Below are 11,354 nucleotides of genomic sequence, written 5' to 3'. Positions count from 1 at the left end.
TTAGTCACTGTTGATGCTCAGAATGAGACTAGCTATTTCAATCACTTCAGCTCACAGTATGGACCCTTTTCACAAATTCGTCGATGTGGACAAAAATCACTGCGCTATTTATTTACAGTCGTTTCACACATTACTATTTAACCCCTTTAATCTAAAATGGCATGTGTGCTTTCGGCTTCTATGCCATGTTTCTTTCATGTTCAATTTAAGTGACTGAATAGTAAGCCTTACGGTTAATAATTAAATAAACCAGCAAATAAGTTAATGATAATAGCATAATAAAGATAATGGGCATTATTTACTAACCATTCAAAAAATTCTTCCTTAAACCAACTTACACAATTTTCACTAATATTCTGACATTTTTTTTGTGGATTTGTTAATTATGTGAGGACAATGGGAGCTATCATTATAAGAACACAGCTATGAACACTCTTCATGAATCTGATGTGGACTTTTTATATTGGTGAATGAGGTCCAATGTTATAAAGTATTACATTATAAGTCTAATATACCGATCAGGCTAAACGGTCACAAACAACGGTAACACAATTTTTATGGCACATTTAATAGTAAGTTACAAAATGGAGAAAAGAGTCTTGGTTTTGTTGTAAACCAGGCTTTCTAGATGTAATCAGCAACTGTTCACTGAAGCTAGTAATCCTGTTTTCCACTTCCCGCTGGAGGTTTCAGTAGAGAGTAGAGATGCTACAAACTGGTTGCAGCCTTTTTTGTCCTTCTCCTGGTAGTAAAAATAATGCATTTGCACAATCAAATCTATATTTTTTGTATAGCACTTTTTACAACTGTAGTTGTCAGAGAGCAGCTTTACACAATTAGTAATTAGTAAAAAGACAAGAAATCAACAACATAAGAAGACATGGAAACCTAAGACCCCCTGTGAGCAAGCCAATGGCGACAGTGGCAAGGAAAAACTCCCTAAGAGCTGGAGGAAACAACCTTGGGAGGAACCAAGACTCTGAAGGGGGACAGCATTTGATAAAATTGTATCATACTATCCTACTAGACAGGCGAGAAAATCTGGTTGGGGCTCAAATGAATAGCCCTGTCTTGGTTCAGATTTAACCTAACTGATCACTATCAATTTGTGAATATACAATTCTCGTTCCTCTCCATACACCCACATTTCTCACTAGCAGCTCAAAACAGATTCACAATGCTTCATAATATTATTTAATCAGATCAGAAAGATGGTTTTCTGCTTGGGGGTCCTGTGAAGAGATTATTGCAGAATACCAGGGTTTTCTGACTCAAATGCTTGGTTGCCTGTGCTCACTTTCTGACCTTAACAATCTGGAAAGATTCTACATGTAATAAATAGTTTGAAATCTGTGATAAATACATGCATGAAAGAGGGGAAGCCTGACTAAAATGATCTTTGCCATGGTAGGCTCTACAAAATGGAAAAACACTGTGCAGTTTTATTTCTGGAAAAGAAAACGTTATGCTGTATGTTGGTTAAAAATGTATTCCTGAGCTTTAATTAACAAATGATTTATTTGTTTGTTTTTTTTTGTTGTTTTTTGCTGTTTTTGTTAGTATTCTGAGCTCTGTTTTGATTTTGTCCTTCAGAGGCCTCACAAATCCCTGTGAGGATAATAAGGATGACTTTTATTTTTAAGATTTATTCATGCATTGCCATATCTCTTTAGCTACAGCTGTAGACCAGAAACCAGTGTTATGAGCACCAGAGTGTGAAATGTTGCCTTAAGAGACCACTAGTCCTCTCTGACCAGTGGCTGTTTCGGCTTATATAATGTTCAACCAAACAAGAATACAAAATGTAATATTACATATACAGTCAAGCCATAAAGTCTGCACACACCTTCGCCACATTTTATTCCACAATAAATTCACATATAGTTCTTTTTTTTTTCTACATTCAATTGTCAATTTATTTACTGACAAAATGTAGGGGTTTCATATCTGTACACACCCTTAGCCTAATACTTATGGGCAGCAATTACAGCTTCAAGGAGTCTTGGGAAAGAAACTATAATGACTACACTTGTGTCTGGGCATTTGTTTTATACCCATTCCTCTTGGCATGTTCTTGCAAGTTATGTCAGGTTGGAAGGTGGATTGTACACAGCCATTTTCAGCTCCTTCCACAGGTCTGGGCTCTGGCTGGGCCACTCAAGGACATTCACAGACTTTTTTTGAAGCCACTCATATTCATAACACATTCATACAACATTCATGAGAGTAATGATAGTTAATAGTGGTCATAAAAATAGTGGCAGATAGTTAAGAGTCCATTTAGGTTTTAACATGGTCATTAGGCAGTTAGCAGTGGTAGAAGGGGGGGGGGCGCTGGTCTGGCATGGGTAGTTGTGGGGGGGGGGGCTGCTGGTCGTACTGGTGGGTGTCAGCTGGTCTGACGCCAAGCGGGCAGTCTTCCAGACGGTCGGGCTGGATGAGTAGGTGACCAAAAGCTCTATCATGGTTATTCTACATAACCAAATGTAGCTGAACGTATCAACCAAACCTGTTGACAAGCTAAGATTAAAGAAGATTGAGGACTGTGTAAAAGATGTGAAATTTTGTGTTGCGTAACTTCCTCTTTCTAAGCAGTAACAAAATGGATGTTCTCTTTTTGAGTCAAAATGCCGCAAGAGCCTTTTTGTTATAATGCCCCTGAATCCTGGGATAACCTTCTACGATGTTTGTGACTCAGACACAGTCTCAATCAAAGTCTAGGCTGAAAACTCATCCATTTAGTTTAGCTGTTGGTAATGTGACTTTGGCAGTGTCAGGTTTCTAGAAAACATCTAGAAATATGCTGTACATATGATGGAGGAATGAACAGTGAATGCAGAGGGTGTGGTCTTAATAGCCCTGCAGTGTGTAATGTACCATGTGCCTGGGATTGAGGAGCAGCTTTGCTATTTAACTGTTTTAGTATCATATCTAATTATTTTTACCCAAGGTAAAAAAAACAAAAAACAAGGAGTACTGGGTTGTGATTATAGATTTGCATTTAAAGGACAACAGATTTTAAAGAACCAGTAATGTTTCTGCCCAAACATTATGACATGGGTGTAAGCATATTGAGTTACCTGCTTCATCTTTGCTGGTTACATCTTGTATTCATGCTTACAGATATGTGTCTTGAAATGTCTTAATATATCTTTGTAACTTATGCAGGCAGCAATATTCCATTTTAAAAATCTGATGACTAATATTGGATATCTTAATTCATAAATGTATTGGTTGCTGGCTTGAAATACTGGCTTGAACAATCCGTGTAAGTGTAAATTGTAATCCAGACAAATCTCATGAGTTTGAATGAGATTGAATATATTTTTAAGGCACTGTAATTCATGCTGTTAAAGATCCTGGCTCTAAATCCAGACTTATAATATTCTGAAACATTTTAAGACAGGGTCATCAGACCCCAGTCCTTGAGGGCCAAATCACTGCAGAGTTCTCTCTAATCTAACTGATTCAATTTATCAGCTAATTACCAAGCTATTCATGAGTTAAATTCAGAATGTTCTATGTACGACTGTTACTAAAAATCTGGCCTATAAAACATATTTTTTTGCCAAACTAAAACTTGATAGCTAGTTTCTCCACCCTATCTTGGTAACAATCTGAATATAAAAACATAATTAAATGTAGCAGGAGTAAACAAAAAACTGCCAGAGGCTCTTCTTATTAGTTATTCTATCCTAGCCATTGTAACACTGTGTATAGATTATTTATATGTTGTTAGCATCAACATGTCTCTTTTGTCAAAGTTAAGGGGTATGCCTTATTTTAATTGTAGGTGCAAATTAGGAGTGCTAGTGCTTTTTAGGGAAAAGCTTCTCAATAAAAGGGCATAGAGCTGGACAACTTGAATATAAATGTCTGCTGTCCTTGAGGGCACTCAAGCAGCACTGATTCACTGTCATTTTGCAATCTGCAGAGTGATTGAAGACATGTCTCCCAAACATTCTGTAAAATATTACAGAAGCACACTTACTATGCTGCAAATAGTCAAATAGCTGTCTGACTGCTTGTATTGTATTGTATTATATTGGTTCATATCCATTGTCAACCTGACATGAGTTCCTAAACCTGTCTAAACCTGTATTTCTGTAAAACTGCTTTGAGACAACACCTCTTGTAGTATATAAACAAAAGTGAAGTCTTCTTGTGAAGACACAACTGATAGCATCTGAAGACGGGTAAGCTGCTCATGTTTTTTCAGAGGGTTCACTGCTGCTAATGATGTAGATTTAAAAGGGAATCCCACCAATTTATCAAAATTACTGCATGAGAAATACATTTAAATGTAAACAAGAAGGGTTAGTATAAAAAGTCATGACAACTTATTAATAACAATTATCAGTGTTGTGTTTGTATGTATGTATGTATTCCAGCACAAATGAAATAATCTGACCACCCATTACATTTCCTCTAATCAATTTGTTTGTCAATTTTTTCCTTTTTCTCCCAATTTGATTATACCAATGAACGCACCCATTAGAGGATAAAAATGTAACAAGCCAGCCACTGCCTCTTTTTGAACTGCCACAGATTGTCAAGCGCCAGCTCCCCAGCTCCACTGTACCAGCTAACAGACGCCTGTGTCGGCCAACACTGCTTATGAGTGATGAGGGAAGAGGCACCAATTGTGCTCTTTCTGACTCCGGCTGCTAATGACAAAATGGTATGGCTTGGGATTTAAACATGTAACCTCTGGGCCATAGTGGTAGCACATTAGACTGCTAAGCCACTCAGAGCCCCTAAAAACTTTTAATAAACTTTCAATAAACTTCAATAAACCTTAAAAAAAAGTCACAGATCGTCGTTCACAGCAGTGGTGATAGGAACCAGACATCTGAAGACACCTTTGGATAGGGCTTTGGATGGCAAAATAGTACCCTAAGAAGACTTTTTACCACCATTTTACTATCATGAGCATTACATTGCATGTCAACGAGTGTAGGCTGGTAATTTAGGATAAAATTGTTATATTTGTGTTGTTGACATTGTAACCCATTCAAAGTTAGTAATTGTCTTTATAATTAACCATGTCATATCAAGCTACTCTGAGTGACCTTGTTTACATCTTACAGTGTATCACAAAAGTGAGTACACCCCTCACATTTCTGCAGATATTTAAGTATGTCTTTTCATGGGACAACACTGACAAATGACACTTTGACACAATAAAAAGTAGTCTCCCCTTAGTGAAAGTTCCTGAAGTGTGAATATTTTGTGTGGCCACCATTATTTTCCAGAACTACCTTAACTCTCCTGGGCATGGAGTTTACCAGAGCTTCACAGGTTGCCACTGGAATGCTTTTCCACTCCTCCATGACGACATTGTGGAGCTGGCGGATATTCGAGACTTTGCGCTCCTCCACCTTCCGCTTGAGGATGCCCCAAAGATGTTCTATTGGATTTAGGTCTGGAGACATGCTTGGCCAGTCCATCACCTTTGCCCTCAGCCTCTTCAATAAAGCAGTGGTCGTCTTAGAGGTGTGTTTGGGGTCATTATCATGCTGGAACACTGCCCTGCGACCCAGTTTCCTGAGGGAGGGGATCATGCTCTGCTTCAGTATTTTACAGTACATATTGGAGTTCATGTGTCCCTCAATGAAATGTAACTCCCCAACACCTGCTGCACTCATGCAGCCCCAGACCATGGCATTCCCACCACCATGCTTGACTGTAGGCATGACACACTTATCTTTGTACTCCTCACCTAATTGCCGCCACACATCTTTTAAGATCCTCAGAGAGTTCTTTGCCATGAGGTGCCATGTTGGAACTTTCAGTGACCAGTATGAAAAAGTGTGAGAGCTGTACTACAAAATTGAACACACCTGCTCCCTATGCACACCTGAGACCTAGTAACACTAACGAGTCACATGACATTTTGGAGGGAAAATAACAAGCAGTGCTCAATTTGGACATTTAGGGGTGTAGTCTCTTAGGGGTGTACTCACTTTCGTTGCCGGTGGTTTAGACATATATTGTATATGTCTATGTATATGGCTGTATATTGAGTTATTTTGAGAGAATAAATTTACACTGTTATATAAGCTGCACACAGACTACTTTTCATTGTGTCAAAGTGTCATTTTGTCAGTGTTGTCCCATGAAAAGATATACTTAAATATCTGTAGAAATAGCATGGGTGTACTCACTTTTGTGATACGCTGTAACTATTGAAATCCATTGAATTCCCCTTTAAACACATATGAACCACTGTTTAATCCTCTAAACCATGTTACACCTATATAAATGTGTGTTATTTTGGTGGAAAAAAACTATAAATAGAAATAACTTTGTCTTCATTATTAAATGATCTACCAAATCAAAATATCACTCTTTTATCATGGCTGACATAACAGACATCAAAAGTTTTTGGGGTAAGGACTGCAATGTTGGGGACAAAAATATATTAAAATCTGCAAAAATTAAATTACCATTCACATATTATTAATAGTAATAAGGTATTTATTTATTACAAAGTTATTACAAAAACAATAGTGTGATTTTTAAAATTACAATCACTTTTATTATCTGCTTGGAGTAGAGAAAGGCAGAAATAGCAAGTACTGATGTTGCTGATTAAAAAAAATGGAAATTAAAATAATTTTAACTTATGTATTTCATTTCTAAGCTATTTGTTCTGTAATGAAGTAGACCATGGTCACTTCTGTGGAACATTTCCAACATGAACCTTGGGATATAAAATTCCCCTTATAAAGAATCGCCCAGATAACCCATATGGACAAAAGTATTGGGACACCTGCTCATTCATTGTTTCTTATGAAATCAAGGACATTAAAAAGAGTCTATTCTGCTTTTGTTGGAGTAACTCTCTCTACCGTCCAGGGAAGGCTTTCTACTAAATCCTGCTGTGAGGATTTGATTGCATTGAGTGATAGTGAGGTCAGGATGTTGAATCATCACCACCCACGTCACCCAAACTCCCCAACTACCCAAAAGTATTGGATGGAACACCATCATTCCAGAGAACACACTTCCACTGCTCCACAGCTCAACAGGGCCAATAGGTTCATGTTAATCTGCTCCAGAGAGCAGATTCATTTCTCTACAGGGACAAGGCAAGCTGAGTGTGTACATTTGCACACCTGTGCAGTGCAATCAGCAATAGGTGCAACTTGAAGTAGCTGAATGCATTCATTAGAAGGGGCGTCCACCCTTTGGATATAGTGTTTATGATTACTCATTTAATCAACTGTAATTATGAATCATAAAAGTGTTAGGAGGGCTCTGGCTGGACGCTTACACACATTTCTCTTGCCGCATGGCGCGTCCTATTTGACCACGGTGAGGTTTGTAGCTGACCATGTGACACAGCAGCGAGTCTGCGTTGAGAACGCCTCTGACGAAAGCCGGAGCCTGGCAGCTCTGTGTTGACATCCGCGGAGGAAGCGCTGTGTGGAGAGGAGAAGCTGCTGCGGTCCTGAAGGACAGACGGTCTTGGTTGAAGCTGCGCACTGCTGACAGGTTTCACGTTGTGCCAGGCTTTGGTGGCTGAGTATCGAATGACTTCCCGCGTTTTAATGCGTCCGTCGCTTGAAAATCGTGCGACACGTTGGATTCTCTCGTTCTGAAAGGACACACGGACCCACGTCGCCTGTGCAAAAGAAAACGAGAAGTGGCTTGCTGAGAAAAGATGGGTCCGCTTCGTTTGTAGGACGCTCACTCCTTCGTCCTCGGCTGAATGAATTTCCGTAAACATTAGGCTGCTGAACAGGAGCGTGTCGGTGCAAATTCCGTGGATTTCCAGCGAGAAGGAGCCGCCAATTGCTGTCATTCCGTCTTGAACGCGGATATCGGTAAGAAGCAGGTTCAGCTGAGTGGCACACTTAATTATTGTTCAAGGTAGCTGGTGTCCGCCTACAGCCACAAAAATAAACACAGGCTAATGTTAGTGTTCTCTAATGCGAGGCTAGTGCTGTTTAAAACGACCGTCAGACCTGACACGAGCTGTCATTACACCTATTACAAGAGGTTTGTTAACGTCATGGTAAACGACACCCACTAGTCATCAATGCATCAGGAATCAGGGTGCACTTCGTTGCCTTATATTCGATATTCTGTAATATTTTAAAAAGCCATCAAATAAGTGAATGCTAAAGAGCCCACTATTCTATTTTTTCTTTTAAAATTTCTAAAATGTGTACCACTTTATTAGAAGCACCTGTACACTGCTCATTAATGCATTTATCTAATCAGCCAATCATGTGGCAGCAGTGCATTTCATAACATTACGAAGATATTAGCCAGCAGCTTTAGGTAATGTTTTCAAACAGCTATCAGAATGGGAAGAAGTGATTTAGAGGATGGCATGATTGTTGGGGCCAGTTGAGCTAGTTTTAGTACTTCTAGTAGTACGAACTGATGGTCAGATTCTGAGGTTTTCATGCACAACCGTCCCTGGAGCAGGGACCAGGTCCAGCACAGTTGGCTGATTTCCCAGCTCTAATAAACCTAGAAACCCTGCATTTAACAGGTGAGTTGAATCAGGTGTGGTGCACAAAACTGGTGGTGCAGGAATCCCTCCCCTATTCTATAGATTACTCAGAATGGTGTAGTAAAGTAAAAACATCCAGTGAAGCAGCAGTGGATAAAAAGCTTTGATGATTAGAGCGATTAACAGAAAATGTCCAAACAGATAACCACTGTATAATTGTGGTGATCAGAAAAGCACCTCAGAATGCACATGCCGGACATTCAGACGAACAAACTGCAGAAGGCTATGCCAGGTTCCACTGTCAGTCAAAAACAGGCAGTTGGCACTGGCCATTGGAAGGCTGGAAAAATGTAGCCTGGTCTGATGAATCTTGATTTCTGCTAAATCACATAGACCATAGGGTCAGGATTTGGCACCATCATAATTTATACATGGACCCAACCTGCCTTGTGTGAACAGTCCAAGCTGGTGTTGTATAATGGTGTGAAGAATGTGGCTTTGGCACACTTTGGCCTTGACCAATCAGTTATCGTCTGAAAGCCACAGTCTTTTTGAGTATTGTTGCATGTGCCATGTGCATCCCATCTTCCAACAGCTACTCCTTGCATGACAATGTCACAAAGCAAAACGTAGTAAAAAGAGGGCTTCTTGTGAATGTGCAGGAATATATGAAAGGGGGGAAAATAGAAATCTAGCCGTCATTTTAACTTGAGGGGATGGTGCATTTGGACTGGATACTGTTGTGGTATTTTGGGCTCTCTGTGCAATGGTGTAAATGCGTGGAAGCATTGCCCTGCAGTAGCCTACTTGAGCAAGGCAATTAAGCATTTACATAAGTGCTTTCTCGTTCCCTCAGGTTCAGCCAGGGGCAAACAAAATGTAGACGGCTCTTACAATCTAATGTCTGCTTTTTCAATCCTGTGAAAAGACATGCTAGGCAGCCTGTGTCTGCATGTAACAAAAGAATTCAGCACGGCCTAGTCACACTCTAAAAACAGGGACAAGGAAAACTCTTGAAGGTCATCATGCAGGATCCAAGTGTGCGTGTGTATGTGTGTGTGTGTGTATGGTATGCAAGTTATCAGAGGACAGTGTTCATGTGTATGTGTGGCATATCCTGAGAGCTTGAGTCTTACTCTCTGTATCCTGCAAGGCAGCTGTCTAGCTAACACTCAGAATTACTGAATTTGAGTTTCGATTATATTGTGTATTACAGTAAATCTGCAAAACCTATTGATACGTATTTCCAAAATTGTTTGCCAGTGGAGAGCAATGTGGTATGAAGGTAGTAGCCTCTTTCCGCAGGCCCCCTAGTGGTCATTTCAGTAGTGGAGTGGACATTGACTGGTTGTTTATTTTGTTTTATTTTTTACTGGAATTCTCAGCTTTCTCAGGAGACTGCAAAAAAGGAGTTAAGGCCGTGCTCACGCCAGTAGTTTGGAAGGTTTTAATATAACCCAACACACACATCTGATCTATCCACACTGATCTGATTTAGCACGTCTAATTTTCTGGCTTTGTAAAATCAGCATCTCAGCTGAAGCAAGTCAGGCTGAGTTTTGTCAGTGTCTATTATATTTTCGTAATTTTAGTCCTTTAGTAAGAAAGAATCATAAGCTGAGCAGAGATGATGACTATAAAACTGAGTTGCAGTGTTGCTTCATGGTCTGTGTGTATTTTTGTTCCTTTCCCTGGCTTGGTCATTTGTTCCTTTTAGTCTTCTGCTCTCTGTGCTCTCAAGTAAGATGTGGGGCTAATAGATGCACCCAACTGTGTGCCTGACAGTAGCTATCATGAGTGAGGTGACATAATGTCGCAGACAGTCACAGCAGAGTCCTGGCAGATAGACACAGTATAGCAAACGCCATCAGTCAAGCAGCGAACCCAGAAAATGTAAGAATACAGAGACTACATTTAAGACCAGGTAAATGTGGTTCTGAACTGGAAAGAAAATGGGGAAAAGATGGCTACTGACTGGTTTGTGCTTTACATTGAGGTCATAAAAAGGGTTTTCTAAAATAGAGGTATATAAATTCTTCCAGTTACCAGTAGTTGATTACTTTGCTTTGTTGAGAAAAATTGTGGAGTAATCCAACATAGTAAATCCCGCTATTAACGTCTTTAGCTGAGTGAGAGAAAATAGAAAGCTTGAGTCATCATTTAAGAGACGTAAGGGAAGTGGCAGTGGAATACTGAGATCAAGTCATTTAGATAAAACTTCTACTGTTACATCTGTAGTGAGCTTTGAGTGCATTGTATGTGTGCGTATATGTGAGGACTTGCAAAGTAACAATGATGTGTCACTGCATAAACCGCTCAAGACCTGTTATCAGTTTATCTTTTCTGAGCAACCAAAGGTATGGCATGCCTGAAAATTCTGTGCTCTTCAGACTGTGCTCTCCGACATGTAGTATATATATATATATATATATATATATATATATATATATGCTCCAAGTGTAAGATCTCAGGCTCTTAAATATATTTCATTCCTGTGTATAGGTTGATAGGTTCTGAGAGTGTTACCTACCTTGGTGACATCCTTTTGGTTGATCTGCAGGGTGGTCCGGACACTGGTGGTCAGGCACAGTAAACATACGCTATCTATTCTAAACAGGGCTGAGCAGTATGGCCATATATGACCAGGACATTCCATAGGTTTGCCACTTATTTTTTGTGTGAAGAGTAAATAGAATATAAATATAATGATTTAATTGTCTGTATAATGAAGGCTTTGAGTACTAAAGGGTTCACAGTATATGAAGGAATCAGTCTGCAAGAAACATGTATTGTGTGTACACCGGGGATCTTTTCACTGAAGTACACTGAAGTACAGGAACTGAGGTAGTAGTCGCGGGAACTTTGTGGGATTAGACATGTCTCT

At 39.6% G+C, this 11,354-nt stretch overlaps 1 protein-coding gene across 1 annotated transcript in view; it reads left to right on the top strand.

Moving 5' to 3' along the window:
- Positions 1–7,398: 7,398 nt before the first annotated feature.
- inpp5jb (inositol polyphosphate-5-phosphatase Jb) overlaps positions 7,399–11,354 on the top strand; it is a 28,621-nt gene continuing 24,665 nt past the window's right edge. Inside the window, exon 1 of the mRNA XM_072664750.1 lies at positions 7,399–7,832. The gene's annotated coding sequence lies outside the window, so the exon portion shown is untranslated. The remainder of the gene's footprint in view (positions 7,833–11,354) is intronic.

This window comes from Salminus brasiliensis, chromosome 20, assembly GCF_030463535.1.
Source record: "Salminus brasiliensis chromosome 20, fSalBra1.hap2, whole genome shotgun sequence".
NCBI lineage: Eukaryota > Metazoa > Chordata > Actinopteri > Characiformes > Bryconidae > Salminus > Salminus brasiliensis.
This window is presented reverse-complemented; position numbering and strand designations above follow the sequence as displayed.